General features: G+C 41.0%; 1 long non-coding RNA gene across 1 annotated transcript in view; it reads right to left on the reverse strand.

The window, feature by feature from the left end:
* LOC139177102 (uncharacterized) overlaps nucleotides 1-18,794 on the reverse strand; it is a 245,302-nt gene extending 226,508 nt beyond the window's left edge. The window contains exon 1 of the long non-coding RNA XR_011561537.1: nucleotides 18,735-18,794. This is a non-coding gene — a long non-coding RNA (uncharacterized lncRNA). The remainder of the gene's footprint in view (nucleotides 1-18,734) is intronic.
* Between the last annotated feature and the right edge of the window lie 5,055 nt (nucleotides 18,795-23,849).

Below are 23,849 nucleotides of genomic sequence, written 5' to 3' on the forward strand. Positions count from 1 at the left end.
AAATTTAAAAGAGTGATTCTCTCTTGGTGTTAATATTTTGGGGGATTTGGTTTTTTTTTTACTATTTTCTAGGTCCCCTGCATTGATTAATATTTTTGTAATCATAAAGTGCGATTTTTCTGTTGTCTTGTCTTAATATAGTGTTTTATATTCTCAAGATATACAAATATATTATATATATATTCTTCAATAATGCTGTGCAAGGGACTTCCCTAGAGTTCAAGTGGCCAAGACTCCATGCTCCCAATGCAGGGGACCTGTATTTGATCTCTGGTCAGGGAACTGGATCCCACATGCCGCTACTAAAGATTTCACTTGCCACAGTGAAGATCCCATGTGCCGCAACTAAGAAGACCTGACATGGTCAAATAAAATAAATACTAAATAATAATAATAATGCTGTGCAAAGTCAGCCTGCCTAAGAGAAGCATACTGATTTCTTCACCAACCAGATTGGTTCAAAACAGCAAACAGGAATGCTGGCCACCTGTAACCTCCCAAACCATCCCTTCTTTCTCATGCAAACACTGCTTGAAATTCACAGAATTCTAAAACTAACTTTTCCTGTCAAATCATTATGTTACAAGGTCTTACCCATCACAGGGATTCCCCTCCATATATTTTCTGAAAATAATTTGTCGTTTGAGAATTTGAAGGCAGTTGAATTGCTTTTAGTAATAAATCAAAATGTTTGAACAGGTTGTTTATAAACAGACCTAGAAATGTCATTTTCACTGAGCATTGGATCAATTTAAATGCTGTTATTCACTGAATAATAACACCACCATGCTGTCTTTCTAAAATTCCAACACAGAATAATGAGACTAATTACTGGGTAAACTCAGCCCTGAGGAGGCCAAGGGGGCAGATATTCTTGGCAGCTGTCCAACTTGGAGTCTGGAGAAACAGCAGATGTTGTACAAAGGCTGATGATGATGCGAGGCTCAGCCAAGGGGATCAAAGGATGAGGGGCATCCTGGGAAGAGGATGAGGTGCTCATTTTTTCAAAAAAAGAAAGTGGACTGGTAGTCCAGTGGTTAGGAATCTGCCTGCCAATGCAGGGGACACAGGTTTCATCCCCAGTCCAGGAAGATCCCACATGCCACACAACAAAGCCTGTGCAATACAACTACTGTGCCTGTGCTCCAGAGCCCAGGAACCGCAACTACTGAGCCACAACTTCTGAAACCCACACACCCTAGAGCCAGCCTGTGCTCTGCAACAAGAGAAGCCACCACAATGAGAAGCCCATGCACTGCAACTAGAGAAAGACCATATGCAGTTATGAAGACCCAGCACAGCTAATATAAACTTAAATTTTTTTACAGTGGAGGAGGCATGGATTTAAAGTATTTACCAAATATAAATTTCAAACATTTTGATAATTCTTCAAGGTACTAACTTTTATACATTTGTTACCAAGTCCAAGCTCACTCTGCTCACCATGTAACAACCAATTAACCAAGAGACAAAATGTTGAGGCAAGGAATATGACTTTATTTAGAAAGCCAGCTGACAGAAAAGATGGCAGACTAATGTCTCAAAATAACCATCTTATCAGGGTTTGGATGTCCAGTTTATTTATAGAAGGGGAGAGGGGAGGTGAAGAAGTAAAGTAAAAAGGGCCATTAATCTTACAAATATCTTCTGGAATGATCAGATGAGATGTGTTAATTTCTTCCTTCCTGTAGGCATCCACAGGTGGACAGGGTCCTGAGCAAAGGTATTTTGGTTTAACATTCAGGCAGAGGCAGGGTCAGAGGCAGGCCATTACGTATAATTATAATAGCAAAAGCAAGGAAAAGCAAATGTTAAAAGTCAAAGAATCAGATCCAATGTAGAGTCAATATTGGCTCTTCAATGTAACACATTCAATAAATATTTACTGGGCATTGTTTCAGCACTGAAGATACAGTAGGAGAAAACTTGCAGCATAGTAGGTGAGATGGACATTAAACTAACAACCACTCAACTAATAACAAAATCATGACAAATGTTCCAAAGGAAAAGCTTAGAGTTCAACAAGAATGTTAGTCTGGAGGGCCAGAAAAAAGGATATTCTGAAGATGTGGGGTTTTCTTAATTAACTTTTTTATTTTGAGGTAATTATAGACTTACATGTAGTTACAAAAAATAATAGAGATTTCTTCCTTAAAGTTCAGTTTAGAAGGTTCTTTATATATTATAAATACTAGTTCTTTGTTGGATATATAGTTTGCAAATATTTTCTCCCCAGTCTGTAACTTGTTTTTTTATCCTATTCACATGGGCTTTAGAAGAGCAGATGTTTTTAATTCTGATGAGATCCAGTATATCAGTTTTTCCTGCTGTGGATCATGCTTTTGATATCAAGGCTAAGAACACTTTGTATAGTTCTAGATTATGAAGATTTTCCCCTTTGGTTTTTTTCATAAAAGATCTATAGTTCTTGTATCTTACATTTTGAGTTATAGGTCAAGATTAATTTTTTTGTCTATGGCTGTCCAATTGTTCCAACACTGCTTGTTACAAAGCTATGCTTCCTCCATTGAACTGCCTTTGCACTTTGTCAATATTAAGCTGGGTATATCTGTGAGGTCTATTTCTGGGTTATCTATTCTGTTCCATCGACCTATGCATCATATCTTCTTTTGCACTGGGCCCCAGAAATTGTGCAGCTGACCTTGTTTAACTGAGCAATACCTCCAACTCACATTCCACACCACCCTCATCTGCCACTACTTCAGGGCACAGAGAAGTGGATAACACAGAAAAATATCCAGTCCTCACTCTGTGGCTCCTGAAGGAAAATAAATTTCCCAGGTATTATAGAAAGACTGCCAAGAAGTCACCCCACTGAAGCACCTCACTGAGCAGACAGGGAGGTTAACATACATGCAGAGCCACCCAAGCATGACCAGGTTCAAGGGAAAAAGCATGCACTATGCAAACACCTCCCAAGAACTTAGCACACAAAACTAACCCTGAAGATAATTAACTCAAAAAACAGAGGAACACTTCCCTACAGTGACTTTTCATGATAACAAGTCAAAGAGAACATGAATTCAATAAAACTCAAGGACAAGATGGAAAATAACAAAATGGTATGAAAAGGAAGATTGCAGACTTAATGAAACTGAGGATCAAAACATTACAAAACAAATCAGCATGTTGGAAATGGCAAGAAACAGACTCTACCACAGCTGATGATTAAATTAAAGACAGATGAGGAAAAGGGGGTTACAGAAATGGCAGTGAACAAAGATTCAAAAGTCAAAAAAATTAAGCAACTGGAGGGAAATATTGCTATGGAGGTCAGGTGAAGATGATTCTGTATTACAATGATTGGTGTGCCTATAATGAAAAACCCAACAAGTAGAACAGAAATTTTAAAAGATGAAACACAAGATAATTTCCCTGAATTTTTGTTCAGTTGCTAAGTTGGGTCCGACTTTTTGTGACCCCGTGGACTGCAGCATGCCAGGCTTCCCTGTCCTTCACTATCTCCTGGAGTTTGCTCTTGTCCACTGAGTTGGTGATACCAACCAACCATCTCATCCTCTGTCTCACTCTTCTCCTCTGCCCTCAATCTTTCCCAGCATCAGGGTCTTTTCCAATGAGTCAGCTCTTTGCATCAGGTGGCCAAAGTATTGGCACTTCAGCTTCAGCATCAGACCTTCCAATGAATATTCAGGATGGATTTCCTTCAGGATTGACTGGTTTGATCTTGCTGTCCAAAGGACTCTCAAGAGTCTTCTCCAGCTCCACAATTTGAAAGCATCGATTCTTCAGTGCTCAGGCTCCTTTATGGTCCAACTATCAAATCCATACATGACTACTGGAAAAACCATAGTTTTGACTATATGAACCTTTGTCAGCAAAGTGATGTCTCTGCTATTTAACATGCTGTCTAGGCTTGTCATAGCTTTTCTTCCAAGGAGCAAGCATTTTTTAATTTCATGGCTCCAGTCACCATCTGCAGTGATTTTGGAGCCCAAGAAGAGAAAATCTGTCATTGTTTCCACTTTTCCCCCTTCTACTTGCCATGAAGTGATGGGACCAGATGCCATGATCTTAGTTTTTTGAATGTTGAGTTTTAAGCCATCTATTTCACTCTCCTTTCCCAGCCTCATCAAGAGGCTCTTTAGTTCCTCTTCACTTTCTGCCATTAGGGTGATATTATCTGTATATCTGAGGTTGTTGATATTTCTCCCAGCAATCTTGATTCCCTGAACTGGGGAGAGGGGGAAGTCTGGAAACTGAAAGGTCATATCACTGTCAATCTGAAAGTTGAGAATTATATTTTACTCAGAGGCTATTACTGAGGACTCTAGCCCAGGAATCAGCTTCTCAGACAGTGCCAAGAAACTGTCCTAAAGAGGTAAGAGAAGTATGTGTGTATAGGAGATTTTGCTAAAAAAAAGAAAAAATCAAAAGAACCTCAAAAGATTACTGGTAAACACACAAAAAACAGACATCTCATGTTAATGATTTTAGTGCTTTTCTGCATTGGGGAAGATGTCTGGTTTCACCATCCTGAATTCCCCTCAGGACATACCATCAGGGTGGCTACAGCAGTTGACAGTAGGCAACACTCACTGTTTACTGGAATGGCAAGCAACAAATTTTGTCTACACTACATGACAAGAAATTGGATACAAAAAGCTCAATCTCCTATCAAAGCCACCAAACTTCCATCATAAGGATTTCTTCAGTACCAGGTAGCAGAATCTAGATGGCCTCAGCATTCAGATGAATGCTGAATGCCCCATGGCAGCATTCAAAGCCAGAAGATGGGGACTTCCCTGGTGGTCTAGTGGCTAAGGCTCCATGCTTCCAACACAGGGGTCCTAGGTTCGATTTCTGGTTCAGGATCTAGAGCCACAGCTAAGAGTCTATGTGACACAACTAAAGATCCCACATGCTGCAACTAAGACCAGGTGCAGTCAAACAAATATATAAATATTTTGAAAATTAAAAAAAAAAAGATTGTGCCATTATAAAAAAGCTAGAAGACCACACGGAAATGTGTGCTGCAGCAAAGAATGTGTGACAGTTCTGTGTGTGTGCCATTATTACGTCCATTTAATGTTATTTCCAGGTGGTGGGATTTAGGATGGGTTTTTTTTTTTTTAACGCATTATTTGAACTCTTTAGAATAAACAAATATCACTGTTATCAAACTAAAAGGGCTCTGGATCCCAGTTTTCATTGTGGTACTGTTAGGGGAAGCACACTGACTGAAACTGCCCACCCTGGCCAGGCACCATAGTAACCATTTGCATGAGCTGGTTTACAGCAGGAGGTCCTGGTAAGGAACACAGAACTAATAGGCCGCCACCAACCAGAAGATTTCAGGAAAGGTCAAAAGAAGACACCACATGTTCGATCACCTCCCAGAATCCTTCTCGCTGGCTTCCATCTTGGCTAAGCAATGCATGTGCCACCAGGAAGGACTCTGAGTAAGAATGATTGGCCAAAGAACCCAGAAACTAATCCCATCACCACAAAACCCAAGACTGCGAGCCACATGGGAGAGCAGTTCTCCTGGGTTCCCTTATCCTACTACTCTTCACCTGGGTACCCTTTCCAATAAAATACCCTTTCTTGCTTTGTCAGCATGTGTGTCCCCTTGGATAATTCATTTAAAAGTGTTAGACAGGAGCCCACTTTTGGGCCCTGGAAGGGCTCCCCCTTCTGGCAACAGTACAGGTGGTGGGGTAGAGCAAAGATTTCCCCACAGCACCAATTCTCAGGATACCAGCAAAATGGCCTACAAATCAACTCAATTCTGATGCTCTCTGCCTGGAGACAGCACCAGATCCACAAGTTAAGGGCTCAGTCGAGCAGCACTCTGTCTCCTTGCCTTACTTCAGATGCCAGTCACTAGCACAAGTTATCACCTGGTTTCTGACCAACCAGCTATAGACTAGAGTTCCAATGACCCCTGCCTTAGGTTGGATTAATGTCCTAGAGCAGCTCACAGAACTCAAAGAAATATTTTACTTACTAGATTACCAGTTTACTATAAAAAGATGTAACTCAGGAAGAGCCAGATGGAAGAGAAGCATCAGGCAAAATGGGGAGAAAGGAGCACAGAACTTATACTCGCTCCAGGAGTGCCTCTCTCTCCAAATCTCCACACGTCAGCCAACCTAGAAGCTCTCCGAACTCCATCCTCTTGGATTTTTACCAAAGTTTCATTACATAGGTATGATTGCTTAGATCAATCATCTTCAGCTACTGACTCATCCTCCAGCTTCTTTCCTCTTTTTCCAGCCATTCTCCTTTTCTCTCTTTTTTTTTGGGGGGGGGAGCGGCGGGGGGCGGGGGCTCTTTTCAGTTTATTGCATGAAAGAGTTACACTAGTTCAAGTTAAAAGCAGACCCCAAATGGTTACATTATACAAGCTGTGAGGTTTTTAAACTTGTGACAAGGGACAAAAAGGAAATTATACTCACTGCAAAAAAAAAAAAAAATCCTCATTTAAGCTTCAGTGAACCCAAAACATTTAAAACCCATGGACTTTCATCTGGTCATGCTAGCCAGTCTCTATGAAGAACTGGCATGTGTTCTTGTGCTGGTCACCCTGTAGCTGAATTACTCCTCCATATTCTGGCTGTTCAACTGCAGTACCAGTGCAGGCAAACTTCTTTCTTAAACACCTTTATTAGTTCCTCTTTATCATAATCATCAGCAATCCCTTGACAGTAGTGAGGGTCTTTCTGCCATTTCTCTGTTGAATTCTTATATAGATATAATCCTCAATGCTAGCAGGAAGGCAGAGCAGAGGGGGTTAGAGGGTGGGACTAAAAGTTCCAACCCTCTAATCACCAGATTGGTTCTCCTAGTAACCAACCTTCATTCTAGGGCTCTCCAAAAATCACTTAATTAATATAAGCAATACCTTTAAATTCTCACCACCTAGGACACTCCAAGGGTTTGGGGAGCTGTGAGCCAGGAACCACAGACACCATTTGATCATCTGAATGACAAAATATATATTTCTTATCAATCACAATATTGCACAAACTGATGGTGATTTTTCTTTAAAAAAAAAAAGATTTAAAGCAAATATGCAAAGATGTTAGCAGTGGTGTTGTTCTAAGTGGAAGGAATGGGAATGATTGCTTTCTTCTTTGCTGTGCATCTTTTAATTTCTAAAAATTAACAAGTAAACAAATAGGAGCAGAGACAAAAAAAACTTCCTGGTGAAAGAACTGCCATGAACCTAGTTAGAAGAAGAAGGAGATGGTATCATCCAGGAACTAAGAACAGGACAGTATGGAAAAGAAAGTCACATGTGGTGAGGCAGATGGGTGGGAAAACCACCAGCAGAGCTTGCAGGCCACACAGGAGACTTAGAAAGTCATACAAAAGCTTGCCCCTGATCAAAATTTAATCTATTCCAAAAACTTCACTTTCCACTCTCAGCCCACAACTAAAAATAATTTTTAAATACCGAAAATTGGACTTACCTGGTGGTACAGTGGATGGGAATCCACCTGCCAATGCAAGGGACATGGATTCGATGATTCCCCTGGTTGGGGAAGATTCCACATGCCTCAGGGTAACGAGGCTCACATCAAGAGAGCTCTAGGGCCCAGGAGCCACAACTACTGAGTCTACATGATGCAACTATTGAAGCCTGCGTGCCTAGAGCCTGTGCTCCATAACACAAGAAGCCACTATACTACTAAGAAGCCTGTGCACTTCAATGAAGAGCAGACCCTGCTCACTGCAACTGCAGAAAGCTCACTTGCAGCAACAAGGGCCAAGCACAACCAAAAAGTAAATAAATAAATTTTTTGAAGTTTTTTTAAAAATGAATAAATGCTGAAAAATTAACAGCGTTCAGAGTTGTCTGCACACCACCATGGCCAAAACAGTGAACTTCACAGACAACATTGTCCTTCAGTCAGCTACAGTACCTTTCCATCCTATTAATAAAAAAAACTCTCCTTGTGTTCTAGGATAGTTTTAGTAAAAAGGTCATACAGTTCAGTTCAGTTCAGTTGCTCAGTCGTGTCCCACTCTTTGTGACCCCATGAATCACAGCATGCCAGGCCTCCCTCCCAACTCCCGGAGTTCACTGAGACTCACGTCCATCGAGTCAGTGATGCCATTCAGCCATCTCATCCTCTGTCGTCCCCTCTCCTCCTGCCCCCAATCCCTCCCAGCATCAGAGTCTTTTCTAGTGAGTCAACTCTTCGCATGAGGTGGTCAAAGTACTGGAGTTTCAGCTTTAGCATCATTCCTTCCAAAGAAATCCCAGGGCTGATCTCCTTCAGAATGGACTGGTTGGATATCCTTGCAGTCCAAGGGACTCTCAAGAGTCTTCTCCAACACCACAGTTCAAAAGCATCAATTCTTCGGTGTTCAGCTTTCTTCACAGTCCAACTCTCACATCCATACATGACCACAGGAAAAACCATAGCCTTGACTAGACGGACCTTTGTTGGCAAAGTAATGTCTCTGCTTTTGAATATGCTATCTAGGTTGGTCATCACTTTCCTTCCAAGGAGTAAGCATCTTTTAATTTCATGGCTGCAGTCACCATCTGCACCTGACCTGCCTCTTGAGAAATTTGTATGCAGCTGAGGAAGCAACAGTTAGAGCTGGACATGGAACAACAAACTGGTTCCAAATAGGAAAAGGAGTACATCAAGGCTGTATATTGTCACCCTGCTTATTTAACTTATATGCAGAGTACATCATGAGAAATGCTGTGCTGGAAGAAGCACAAGCTGGAATCAAGATTGCCGGGAGAAATATCAATAACCTCAGATATGCAGATGACACCACCCTTATGGCAGAAAGTGAAGAGGAACTCAAAAGCCTCTTGATGAAGGTGAAAGAGGAGAGTGAAACAGTTCACTTAAAACTCAACATTCAGAAAATGAAGATCATGGCATCTGTCCCATCACTTCATGGGAAATAGATGGGAAACAGTGGAAACAGTGTCAGACTTTATTTTGGGGGGCTCCAAAATCACTGCAGGTGGTGACTGCAGCCATGAGAAAAGGTCATACAAAAGGTATTAAATATGTCTCATAATTAAAATAGTACTAAATCAACTCCAACAAGCTGCAAATGAAAAATCAGCTTGGTCCTTATATATAAAACTCTGTTTAGTATTTCAAAGTTTCTCCAGCAACTTCATCATCTCAAATGTCAGCAAAGATAATAGTCCTTTGGACTGCAAGGAGATCAAACCAGTCAATCCTAAAGGAAATCAACCCTGAATATTCACTGAAAGGACTGATGCTGAAGCTGAAGCTCCAATACTTTGGCCACCTGATACAAAGAGCTGAGTCATAAGAAAAGACCCTGATGCTGGGAAAGATTGAAGGCAGGAGAGAGGACAAGATGGTTGGATGGGATCACCAACTCAAGGGACATGAGTTTGAACAAGCTCTGGGAGATGGTGAAGGACAGGGTAGCCTGGCCTGCTGCAGTCCATGGGGTCACAAAGAGTCAAACACAACTGAGCAACTGAACAACAACAATCAAACATATAAAACTAGATGGCAGCACTTGCCTGCCTTTTTAGGACACAAATGGCAGTCACATTGCTGTCATCTTTTAACATCAAAAATAATTAGGAATCAAGACAGAAATTCTATGAATTGTTACAGTTTAATTATGTTTATAAATTCCAAACAGCCTAAACATCTGTACATATTTTTCTTACTACTTAGTTTGCCTAAAACAAGTTGAGATCATGACCTCTTAACAGCTATACTTGTTTAGTATATGAGAGAAGAAAAAGATCCACAATGTAAAAAGGATTTTTATTAAAACCAGTATGGTTCCCACAAGGATCCAGGGCAGGATGCAGACAGTAAATAAAGAGTTGGTGGCTACTCTGTTCCTACTGTGGCAGTCCCCCTAGCCTTGACCTCTGTTTTCCTGCAGCCAGGCAGGCAGCCACCTTCTCAGGAGCACATACCCTGCACTCTCCTGAGAACACCAGTGGTCCAGAAGCCCAGGTCTCTGTTTCAAAGTTCCACCAAAGGATTGGTCAACAACCATCATTTCTGCATGAAATTCACACAGTCAACAGAGAAATGAAATAACATCGTACTTCTATAGCTCTTTTTAGTTAACACACATTTCCTTTCAGGGAATTCCCTAACAATCCAGTGGTTAATGGGGCTTCCTCAGTGGCCCAGCAGTAAAGAATCCACCTACAATGCAGGAGATGTGGGTTCAGGCCTTGGGTTGAGAAGATCCTCTGGAGGACAGCATGGCAACCCACTCCAATATTCTTGCCTGGAGAATCCCATGGTCAGAGGAGCCAGGCAGGCTACAGTCCGTGGGGTGGCAAAGAGTCGGACATGACTGAAATGACTTAGCACTCATGCTTGCCAGTAGTTAGGACTGAGCTCTCACTGCTGAGGACCTGGGTTTGATCCCTGGTTGAAGAACTAAGATCCAACAAGAAGCAGAACAAAAAAAAAAAAAAAAGAATCCTTTCATATGCATCAGCTTATTTAATTTTCACAATATTGTAAGGCAATTATCAATATCTTCATGCTACATATGAGGCACTAAAGTTCATAGATACTGAGCATATTACCTGAGGTCACGCTGGCAGAGCTGAATAGAGTCCAAGTCTTCTTGGCTCTAAATTCAGGTGGCTCTTCCCTTCACAACATTTGACAAAAGCTGTTGATCACCCTATCCCTAAAGTAGACCCATAGCCACTCCCTATTCCACCCCACCCAGTTACTATTCAATCACCCTAGTTTTTGCTTCTATAACCAAGAAGGACCCTGTGAGGTCTTCCTGGGACAGACTCCTCCCCTATATCCTCTGCTATAGCATCTTTCTGAAGTACCTAGATCATAGTATCTGACGCACACTGACTGGGTTGTTTTACAGATACTAAGACCATCATCAATTGGAAGAAATTAACTACTTGATGATTATGAACCTCCAGACATACTGGCACCTAAGGATTGATAATGTTAACCCCTGTGACCCCATTTTGTTTCCTCACCATCAACCAATCAGAGAACTGTACACGAGCTGATCCTACACCCTGGGACCACTCCCCATTTACCTGGCCTTTACAAATGCTTTGCTAAAACCCTTTGGGCAGCTTGGGGTTTAAAGCACAAGCCACCCATTCTCCTTGTATGAGAGCCTTTACAGTAAATGCTGCACTTTCCTTCATCACAACCCAGTGTCATTTAATTGGCTTCACTGTGCACAGGCAAGCAGACCCCAGTTTGATTCAGTAACATTTCCAAAAGTTTTTTATATATTGTTTGTCTCTTTCTTCCTCCCTCATTTTGAACACATCCTCTAGAACATGTGTTCCAACAAAGTGGGGACTTTGTCTGTCTTCTTCACTGCTGAACCACCACCACCTACAGCAGTGTCTGAACATAGCAGGTGGCAATAAAAATGAAATAAATAAATGAATAATGAAGTATTTCTGGGGCAAAAGACTTATCCAACAATCTTAAAATATGCAGCATGCCTAGGACTTACAGTCATGTGGGGTGTTATAAAGTAATACACTTTTGAGACTCCTGGCTGGATTAAGAATCCACCCAATGTGACTGTCTTCCAATAAGACTGGTCTTCCAGAATACATGGCATCCTCTATTCTATGCATCATCACACCACGTCTGGCTCCAGGAATATTTAGTTCTCATTTCTTATGAAAATCTAGTTTTGTAGGATATCCTTCATGTTTTATGGCATATAGATTTACTTATCTTTATTTCTACTATTAACACATACACATAATCTTTTTTTGGGTCTATTACTTGCATATCATTAGCTTGATATAATTACACAGAAAAAGTAAATTGATTTTTTAAAAATAGTAACTAGATAGCAGGGATATGGTTTAAGGAATTCACAAATTGGTTGGAGTAAAAAAGAAAAAATGAAGAGGTAAGCAAAGAGGAAAAAGATATAAATAACATTAATATAAAATATCATGATAGAGTGGCATAAGATTAGTTGCCATATTAAATATGAACAAATTACTTGCTATGGAAATTCACAGGAAGGATACCTGAAGCTGAACTTCAAAGAAAAAACTTCAAGAAAGACAGGGAATGAGTTTTAATTAGCCCTTGAAGAACAAGTAGGATTTATAAAAGTATAAAGACTGAAAACATCATGAAAGCTCAAGGAAGCTTGTTTTGCTAAAGAAGAGAATATGGTTTAGAAGGTAATCAGGAAAAAAGCTCACAAAAGAATGAGACGAATTCAAGTAAATACCATTAATGCCAGGATGAGAAGTCTGAAATGTATAGGCAATGAGAGCCACTTAACGGTTTAATGCAGGGCTTTCCCATGATCAATGTGGTATTTTAGGAAAATTACTCTGACATGGAATGAGACAGAAGGATGAGAGGAAGCTGTCACTAATCTACTTGGCCTCTCTGTAGGGAGCTTTCCTTTTTATTCACTCAAGCTTTGAGAACAGTTATCCCAAAAAAAAAAAAAAAAACAGTTTCTGGATGAACATTTCCAGGATGTTCACTGCTGCAAATACCTTATTTAATTGGAAGAGATCACAAACAACCACATCACAGTCTGACACCTTCAAGCTCTGCTGCTGTTGCTGTATAGTTGCAAAGTCATGTCCGACTCTTTGTGACCCCATGGATTGTAGCCCGCCAGGCTCCTCTGTTCATGGAATTTTCTAGGCAAGAATACTGCAGTGGGTTGCCATTTCCAACTCCAACCTTCAAGCTCTACTTCATGATAAAGCTAAAGAAGACAAGTCACAGGGCCCTCCCTGGTGGCCCAGTGGCTAAGTCTCTGTGCTCCCACGGCAGGGGGCCCGGGTTGGATCCTGGTTGGGGAACTAAGATCTGGGGCAACTAAGCCTGAACACAGCACCTACTGAGCCTACGTGCTGCAACTACTGAAGCCCATGCCCCCTAGAGGCTGTGCTCCACAACAAGAGAAGCCACCACAATGAGAAGGCCATGCCCCACAACAAAGAGTGGCCCCCATTCACCACAACTAGAGAAAGCCTGTGATCAGCAATGAGGACCCAGTGCAGCCATATAGAAATAAATTTTTTTTAATATATTAAAAAAAAAAAGGAATGTGAAGTGACTTAGCCAAGGTAACACAGAATGTAAGTAGTGGGTGCAAGAGTCACCTAGCCTCTTCATTGTACTACACAGCCTACCTTACCTTCACATGGCATTCAGGCCCTGAACAGTATAGCTCCAAACTGCCTCTCCAATCTAGCAAAATGTTTACATCTTTTGTCTTGTATATATACAGTCAGCCTTCTATGTCCATGGGTTCCAAATCCACAGATTCAATCAATTACAGACTGAAAACATTCAAGAACAAATAAAAAATTCCAGAATGTTCCAAGAAGCAAAACGTGAACCTGCTGCATGTTAGCACTAGTTACACAGTATTTACATTGTATTTACAACTATTTACATAATATTTGGGCCTTCCCTGGTGGCTCAGGGGTAAAGAACCCACCTGCCAAGCAGGAGACACAGGTTCAATCCCTGGGTCAGGAAGATCCCCTGGAGAAGGGAATGGCAACTCACTCCAGTATTCTTACCTGGAGAATCCCATGGCCAGAGGAGTCTAGCGGGCTACAGTCCATTGGGTCACAAAGACTCAGACACGACTTAGTGACTAAACACCACACCACATAGTATATATACTATACTAGGTATTTTAAGTAATCTAGAGATGATTTAAAGTACACAGGAGGATGAATATAGGTTATATGCAAATATTACATCATTTTATATAAGGGACTTCAGTAGCATAGATTTGAGTATCAGTAGGGGGTCCTGGACGGAGAAGGCAATGGCACTCCACTCCAGTACTCTTGCCTGGAAAATCCCATGGATGGAGGAGCCTGGTAGGCTGCAGTCCATGGGGTCGCTAAGAGTCGGATATGACTGAGTGACTTCACTTTCACTTTTCACTTTCATGCATTGGAGAAGGAAATGGCAACCCACTCCAGTGTTCTTGCCTGGAGAATCCCAGGGACGGGGGAGCCAGAGTTGGACACGACTGAAGTGACTTAGCAGCAGCAGGGGGTCCTGGAACCAATCCCCCATGAATACTGGGGGATGATTATAAACCAAAGTGGTTTCATTAACTCAATAATTTCAATAATAAAACAATCATAGAAAATCTGTTGATTTCTATGTTATCAGTAGTTGCTTAACCTGAATATACATATATTCTATGACTGAAAAGTAAAAGGAAAACCCCGTTTAAAATGAAGCTGGGGGACATCTCTGGTGGTCCAGTGGTTACGACTCTACACTGCCAATACAGGGAGAGCGGGTTTAATCCCTGGTGGGGAAACTAGGATCCTGTATGCCATGCAGAACAGCCAAAAGATAAATAAATAAATAAAAAGAAAGCAGAAGTCATGAAGGGGGAAGATCTCCCGCACTGTCCCTCATTACTGTTTGCAGATCCCAAACAGGAAGAGATGTAACTTGGATCTCCAACAGGAAGATTATTACTCTCCTTACTCCAAAAAAGAAAGAGTTCTCCTTGTCCAGCAACAGCCTCAGGCTGAAAAACTATTCAGCCAAAAGAAACCATCATCACCCTGAACACTCTCTTTCCTCCAATGGACTTTCTTTCAAAACAGCCACCTCCAACTTCCTTATTCTCTAGAAAGTAACTTTCCTCTCCTTTTGCCAGACTTGCCTATGGTTTTGCCACAGCTTGTGCATCCTGGATTGCAATTCCTCTACTATTCCCAAATATCAATAAGCCCATTTTGCTCGTAAAACACTGGCTGTTTTATTCTAAAGATCAACACAGCCTAGAAATTCTACTCCTAGTAAATGCCAACAGGAACATGTACAAAATTTCATCAAAAGACAAGTTCAATAGTCACAGCAGCACAACTTACAGAAGCCAAAAACCAAAAAAAAAAAAAAGGTGATAACCCAAATGTCTATGTATAACAGAAAATAAAATATATATACACAGAAAATAAAAAATTGCAATGAGAATAAAACAAACTACAACAACACACACACATGTGAATCTTACTAACACAATGCTGAGTGAAGAAGCTGGGCACAAAAAAGTACAGACTCTATGATTCCATTTACATGAAGCTCAAACACTACATAATAGAAATTAGGGAGAGGGGTTTACCTGGTGGTCCAGTGGTTAAGAATCTGCCTTGCAATGCAGGGGACACCAGTTCAATCTCTAGGATGGGAGGATACCACATATCACAGAGCAACTAAACCCGTGCACCACACTACTAAGCCTGCACTCTAGAGCCCTCTAGCCACAACTACCGGGCCCATTCACCACATCTACTGAAGCCTGTGTGCCTAGAGCCCACACTCCACAACAAGAGAAGCCTCTGCAACAAGAGAAGACACGGCAACAAGAAGCCCATGCACTGCAACTAGAGAAAACCCTTCAAACAACAACAAAGACCCAGCTGCTGCTGCTGCTGCTGCTAAGTCGCTTCAGTTGTGTCCGACTCTGTTCGACCCCATAAACGGCAGCCCACCAGGCTCCCCTGTCCCTGGGATTCTCCAGGCAAGAACACTGGAGTGGGTTGCCATTTCCTTCTCTAATGCGTGAAAGTGAAAAGTGAAAGTGAAGTCACTCAGTCGTGTCCGACTCTTAGCAACCCCATGGACTGCAGCCTACCAAGCTCCTCTGTCCATGAGATTTTCTAGGCAAGAGTACTGGGGTGGCTTGCCATTGTCTTCTCTGAAAGACCCAGCACAGCCCAACAAACAAATTTTTTAAAAGAAGTATTTTTTTTAAAAGGAAGTTAGGGGAACTTCCCTGGTTGTTCAGTGGCCAAGACTCTGAGCTCCCAATGCAGGTGGCCCAGGTTTGATCTGTGGTCAGGGAACTAGAGATCCTGATGTATGCTGCATGTATGCTGCAACTAAGAGTTTGCATGCCACAACTGAAGATCCCATATGCCACAACCGAGATGGAAGACCTCGAATGCTGCAACTAAGACCTAGTGAAGCCAGATAAATAAGTAATTTTAAAAAAAAAGACATTAGGATAAGGGTTCTCAGCCCCCAGGTTGGGGGGAGCAGATATGACTGGAAAGAGTTGGTGCCTTAACACAAATCAAAGCAGTGGCACTAAACTGTTAGTCACTGTATTCTTCACAGCCATGCCCTCAAGTTGAGAAAGGGAGAAAAAGCCCGCTTCAATAAACAATGTTCTTGATGAACAGTAAATATTATTAACTTTATTAAATCTTGCTTTTCAACATACATCGTTTTACTACTTTAATATAATGTGTAATATGTGATGAAATGGGAAGTATGCATGAGGCACTTCTGTCCCATACTTAAGTTCAATGGTTGTCATGAGGAAAAGCACTTGTGTGAAAATTTGAGTTGTAAACTGATACAGCCATTCTTTTGATAGAATGTCATTTTTACTTAAAACAATGATTGACAAGCTGAGGCTATTCAGTCTTGAGTATCTGGCACACATTTCCTCTAAAATGAACTATTGTAAGTGAGCCTATTACTTCAAGGAAAACAACTTAGTATTTGCTGGCAATTAAAAAAATTCAAGCTTTCAACAAAAATTATTTTGGAAAACTTATACCTGACACAAAGAGCTTGACAATTTCACACTACTCAAGACTCTTCTTGGGGGCTTCCCTGATGGTCCCGTGGTTAAGAATCCACCTTCCAATCCAGGGGACACGGGTTCCATCTCTGGTAGGTGAACTAAGATCCCACATGCCATGGGGCAAACAAGCTGGCGCAAGCAACTACTGAGCCCACATGAGGCAACAAAGACCAGACATAGCCAAACAAATATTAAAAAAAAAAAAAAAAGACTCTTCACTGATAGGTTAGTGGTAGAAGTAATCATCATGAGGCTTTTTTGTTTTGTTTTTGTATAATGAAATATGCCAACATTTGGAAAATTTGCAGAATTCAATGAGCAGAGATCTGGAATAGGTAAACCCTTAAAAACAGGAAAAATGATGGTGCAGGAATGGAGAGTGACTGCTAATGTGTATGCAGTTTTATTTTGAGGTATTGGAAATATTAAATTGTAGTGATGGTTTTACAACTCTGTAAATATACTAAAAAATCACGGCACTTTATACTTTTAATGGGTGAATTGCATGGTACATGAAATACATCTCCAAGAGCTGTAAATCAAAAATTATACCACTGTAATAAAATCACAATATCTGAAGTTTATTTAAAAGAAAAAACCAGACTGTCACCCCACAGGCCATGGTTTGCTGATCCCTGTTTAACCATTATCTTTGAATTTCTCATTCTAGAACAACTTTTGGTGATCAGTATTTCAAAATCTACTTTTAATTTACTGTTTTTCCTTATTCTTCCACTATGCCCTTCTGTTATCTGTACATCAAAACAATTTTCTTTAAAGTTAGAGTTGCCTATATTAGTAAAATGAGCCTCCTTCCAACCAATACCTCACAACCAAAACACACACACACACACACCAATAACAATAAAAGATATCAGATGTGGCCATAGTTATCTAAGATCTGACTGGGGGTGAAAGACCAGTTTCCAAGTTCACTCATGTGGCTGTTGATACAAAGCCTCAATTTCTCAACTCAAGGATATCTTAATCAGTCACTTGCATTTCATCATGACTCCTTAGCTGACTTCCTCCAAAGCAAGCAAGCAAGAGCAAGGAAGACACTCTGTGCCTCTTATGACCTCGTTTCTGAAATGTATATTACCTCCACTTTATTCTATTTGTGAGAAGTAAGTAGCCAAGTCTTGCCCACATTCAAAAAGAGAGGAATTAGGCTCCATCTCTTGAAGAGAGGAGTATGAAATAATTTGTGGACATATCTTAAAACCACCATAGACTCCTTGTGTGTGAGTCACACAGTCATGTTCGACTCTGCAACCCCGTGGACATGACCTGGTGCCGCTCTTTGCAACCCCTGTAGCCCACTAGGCTCCTCTGTCCAAGGAATTCTCCAGGCAAGAATACTGACGTGGTTTGCCATTTCCTCCTCCAGAGGATCTGCCCAACCCCAGGATCCAACCCACTCCCTTATGTCTCCTGCATTGGCAGGCAGATTCTTTACCACTGGGCCACCTGAACTTTTTTTGCTAACTTGATGGTATGTAAAATAACAACTTCCTAAACCATGTGTTTTTAATTCAAGTATGAATGGAACACATCAGGTTACCCTGGATAACTTTTGTTTCATGAAGCAAATTAGCATCCAGAATTCAGGCATTTTATTCTTTCTCTTTTTTAAAGCAATTTAAGTAAACGTCTAACACAGTCTGACAGGGAATTAACCTGGAGGCAATACTGAGTAGTCAGGAACAGCATAATCTCTGAGGCCAGTCTGTGGAGATTTCGATCTTGCAGTCAAGATCTGTCACACTAACAGTGTGTGAAATCTGTGGGCGGCAACTTTGCTTCTCTGTACCTCAGTTTCCTCATGCACTGTCATACTATATCAGCATGGGAAGGAACAACTATATTTAAGCCTAAAACTCCCCACCTAGGAAGAAACAAACCACCCAAATGCTTCGTCTCTTTTTCAAAAGCGCTCTTGAAGCCGGCGCGAGGACGAGGAGAGCGTCTCCTGGATAGCTGGTCCCACTTGCCGCCGGACTCGGGCTCGGTCCTAAGTGAGTTCACCGAACTGGGGAATATCATCCCACTTAACACCGGCAACATCCTGCCTTCCCTTCAGCAACTCAGCTGGTGCGAATAACCCCGCGCTCCCGCAATCGCCCCGCCGCTCTCACCTGAGGGGGTACGGTAGCTCATAGACCCGCAGCCACGCCTCCGACCACCGCCCAGGTCGAGAGGCGGGGCGAGGGTCCAAGCCACGCCCACCCAGCCTCGGGGCCGGACCTCACTGGGCCCCCACCACCACCTATCTCACTGCGCCTGCGCCCCAAGGCGCGGGGCAGGCTGGGAGGTGTCAGGGGCTTATTGCATGGTGCGTAGGTTGGTTACCTGTTCCGCTGCTCAGGTGTTCGCCGCGGCCACTGGGTATCGCTTTTGCCACGGGTACTATTCCAGCCGTCTTTACCTCCCAGGCTTACCAGCCCCTAACCCAGAAAGTTCCTGCCGCGACCCACCCAGTGATCCCAGCAACCAGCCAGGGTCTAACGCTACTGACACCTCCTCCCCACCTGTGTACCTGGCACTACGCTAATTCCATGCATTATGTCATTTTAATACCCTCTGCAACTGACACTGAAACAAGTTAAAGAACTTGCTTAAAGTCAGAGATCCAAGATGTACTAGAACTTCAAATAGATTGCAGACTGCCTACTACCCTTCCACTTTTAGTGGTGGAACAACAGAATGTATGGCCAAGGGTCATATGCATTACACAAGTTTTCACTGTCTCTCAAGCGTCGCAAGGGCGGTATTATCTCTACAGCTGAGGATTCTTAAGTGACTGGCCCAGGAACACCAGCCCAATTTTGGTCACATAATTTGGGTCACACGTGGCCTCTGTGTTTCTCTATAGTTTTTTCAAACGACTTTATTGAGGTGATATACTTAAAATCTGCACATAGTTGAAGTGTACAATTTTATTTTTACATGTGTATGTATACACCCCTGAGACCATAATCAAAGTCAAGAGAGTAAGCATACACATCATCCCGCAAAATTTCCTTCTGCTCATTTGTAATCTCTATTGCCAGTCACAACCTACTATACTTACTCCTCAGAGAACTGCTTTTGGTCACTGTAGATCAGTTTACATTTTATAGAATTGACCATAAATGGAATTATATGCTACGAGCTTTGGGAGAGGTTGGGGATGAGTCATGCTTAATTATTTTGAGGTTAGTCAATGTTGTTGAGTATATCAACAGTTCATTCCTTTTTACTTCTGAGTAGTAGTGCATTATGGGCTTCCCTGGTGGCTCAGATAGTAAAGAATCTGCCTGCAATGCAGGAGGCCAGATTTGACCCCTGGGTTGGAAAGATCTTCTGGAGAAGGGAATGGCTAGCCATTCCAGTATTATTGCTTGGAGAATTCCATGGACAGAGGAGCCTGGCAGGCTGAACAGTCCATGAGGTCACAAAGAGTCGGACATGACTAAGCAACTTTCACCTTTTTTCACTTATGCTATATTAATTTTAATATACAGTGAAAGATATGAGTTGAAGTTAATTTTTTCAAATACAGAAATCCAGTTGTTTCAATTATTTGTTGAAAGATTATACTTTCTCCATTGAATTGTCTTTGCCACTTGATTAAGAAGCAACTGATCAAATCAATGTGGGTTTAGTTATGGAATCTATTCCATTCATGGATCTACTTTTCTGTCTTGAAGTTGATTACCATGTGTGTTCTTAGTGACTCAGTCGTGTTAGACTCTTTGCTACTCCATGGACTGTAGATGGCCAGGCTCCTCTGTCCATGGGGATTCTCCAGGCAAGAATACTGGAGTGGGTTGCCATGCTCTCCTCCAGGGGATCATCCCAACTCAGGGATCAAACCCAGGTTTCCCTTGTTACAAGTGGATTCTTTGCCCTCTGAGCCACCAGGGAAACTCAAGAATACCGGAGTGGGTAGCCTATCCCTTCTCCAGGGGAACTTCACAATCCAGGAATCGAACCGGGGTCTCCTGCATTGCAGGCGGATTCTTCACCAGCTGAGCTACCAGGGAAGCCTTTGGTTACCATAACTTTATAATAAACCTTGAAATAAGGTCATTTACATCTTCCAACTTTGTTTTTTGGTCTCAAAGTTGTCTTGGCTATTCTATATCCTTTGCATTTCTAAAGGAATGTTAGAATCAATTTATCAATTTCAACAACAAAAAAAGAGCCTGGTGGGGTTTTGATTAGTCTTTCAGTAAAGACTTTTAGTCTTTCTACAGATTAATCTGTAGATTAATCTATGGCACATTGATGCCTTAAAAATAATGAGTCTTCTAGTCTATAAATATGGTATATATCTCCATTTAAGTATTTAAGTATTCTATAATACGTAAGTATTCTATAATTTCTCTCACAATTGTTTTGTAGTTTTCAGTGTACACACCTTGCAAGTCTTTTGTCAGATTTATGCCTATTTCATACTTTGTATGCTAGTATAAACAGTATTGTTTCTACATTTTTAAAAGAATTTTTCATTTATTTATTTTTGGCTGCACCAGGTCTTCATTGGTTGCACTGGATCTTCACTGGTGTATGAGGGCTTTCTCTAGTTGTGTAAAGCATAGGCTATGCTTCATTACAGGGCACTAGCTTCTCATTGCAGTGGCTTCTCTTGCCATGGAGCATGGGCTCTAGGGCTCATGGGCTTTAGTGGTTGCTGCATGTGGAATCAGTAATTGCAGCTCCTGGGCTCTAGAGTGTGGGCTCAATTGCCCCGCGGTACGTTGGATCTTCCCAGACCAGGGATTAAACCTGTGTCCTGTGCATTGACAGGAATTCTTAACCACTGGACCACTAGGGAAGCCCTGTTTCTACATTTTTAATAATTTATTGCTAATAAATAGAAATATAACTGATTTATATATATATATATCTTATATCCTGAAAACTTGCTAAACTCAATAGTTTGAGTAGCTTTTTATAAATTCTATAGAATTTTCTATAGATACAATCATAGTATCAGTTATCAGTAAATAAAGATAAATTTCTTCTTTTTTTAAATCTGGATGACTTTGCTTTTTCTTACCTATTGCACTAGCTACAACCTCCAGTATAGTTCAGTGAGAAATGGATTGTCTTTTCAATAAGTGAAGCTGAGTCAATTGGATATTCATCTAAGAAAACATGAAACTTGACCCCTACCTCACATAACACACAAAAATTAATTTGAGAAGTATTATAGAGCTAAGTGTGAAAGGTAAGACAATAATACTATTAAAGAAAACATAAGAGACTATGTTAAGGGCTAAGAGCAGGCAAAAATTTATTAAATGGGACACAAAAAAAGATTAATAAATTAATTCCATTTAATGTATGAATTAAGTTTAATTTACATATTAATTACTAAAACTTCTGTTCATCAAAAGATGTCATGAAGGGGACTTCTCTGGTGGTCCAGTGGCTAAGACTCTGTACTCCCAACGCAGGGGCCTGGACTCGATCCCTGGTCAGGGAACTGGATCCCACATGCTGTAACTAACAGTTTGCATGTCTCAATTAAAGATCCCACATAATGCAACTAAAGATCCTATATGCCACAATTAAAACCTGCCTCAGATAAATTAAACTTTCTTTTTAAAAAAAGGTACACAATGTTTATTAAAAAAAAAAAAAATTGCCATGAAGAAAGTGGAAAAGTTAGTGACAGGCCAGGAAAAGATATTTGCAAAACATGTATCTGACAGAGGACTCCTGTAAATTGATTTAAAAAAAAAAAAAAAAATCTGAATCAACTTTAAGAGAGCAGAGAGACAGAAGACTTGCACTGATATTCACAAAAGAAGATATCCAAATGGCCAATAAGCAGATGAAAAAGCATTCAACATCAATAGTCATGCAAGAACATGCAAATTAAAGCCACAATTGGGATACCACTACAAACCAACATACTCACCTCCACCATGCTGCACCCACTTTGGAGAACTAGCAGTATCTACAAAAGCTAAACATACAGGTTCATCCTGTGACCCAGCAGTTCCATCTCTGGGTATAGCCAACATAAATGAATGCTTCTGTCCACCAAAAGACATGTACAAGAATGTTCATAGCAGTTTTATTTATAATGACCAAAATCTGGAAACCACTCAAATGTCCATCACCAGTAGGATGGATAACTGGCTATATTGTATTATATTCATGTGGTGGAATGCTACTGTATGGAATGGAATACTACAATGGTGAAAAAGAAGAAATCCCTGCTATGTGCAAGCATGGGAATGAATATCACAAATATGTGCTGCGTGCTGAATCGTTTTGGTTGGGTCCAACTCTGTGCGACCCTATGGACCATAGCCTAGCAGGCTCCTCTGTCCATGAGATTCTCCAGGCAAGAATACTGGAATGGTTGCCATGCCGTTCTCCAGGGGATCTTCCCAACTCAGGGATCGAACCCTCGTCTCTTATATCTCCTACGTTGGCAAGCCGGCCCATTACCACTAGCGCCACGTGGAAAGCTTCACAAATACAACATTGACCAAAATATGCTGAGTACAAAAGATTATACCCATGTGAAGCTCATAAACAGGCAAAACTAACCCACCAAAAAGTTACTTTTGTTGGAGGAAGTGATAGTGACTGGAAGAGAGTACAGACAAACCTACTGGGGTACCAGAAATGCTCTATATCTTGGTCTGAGTAGTGTCTAAGCTGCTACATATACACATGTAAAACTCACTATTCTCTACATGTAAAATGTATGCATTTTATGTATGCAAGTTATATCAACATAAAGGAAAACTAAAGTGTCTGTTTCTGAACATAATTATTCAATTCTTCTGATATGTATGCCTATTTCTGGGCCCAAACTGCTCTTTTGATCACTATAACTTTCTAGTAAGTTTGATATCTACAAAATAAGTTTAATTCTTTTCTTTTTTTAATATAAATTTATTTATTTTAATTGGAGGTTAATTACTTTACAATATTGTATTGGTTTTGCCATACATCAACATGAATCCACCACGGGTATACACATGTTCCCCATCCTGAACCCCCCTCCCACCTCCCTCCCCATACCATCCCTCTGGGTCATCCCAGTGCAAATGTATGTTTTCAAGTGAATTTTAGGATCAATTTTTCTAATTCTTTAGAAATTTTCTATTGTGATTTTAATTGGGATTGTATTATATAGTTAATTTGTAAAACAATTACATTTCTACAATACTGTGTGTGTGTGCATTCATTCATGTCCAACTCTTTGAGACCCTGTGGACTGTGACCCACCAGGCTCCTCT

The sequence above is a fragment of the Bos indicus genome, chromosome 18, assembly GCF_029378745.1.
Source record: "Bos indicus isolate NIAB-ARS_2022 breed Sahiwal x Tharparkar chromosome 18, NIAB-ARS_B.indTharparkar_mat_pri_1.0, whole genome shotgun sequence".
In the NCBI taxonomy this organism is placed as follows: Eukaryota; Metazoa; Chordata; class Mammalia; order Artiodactyla; family Bovidae; genus Bos; species Bos indicus.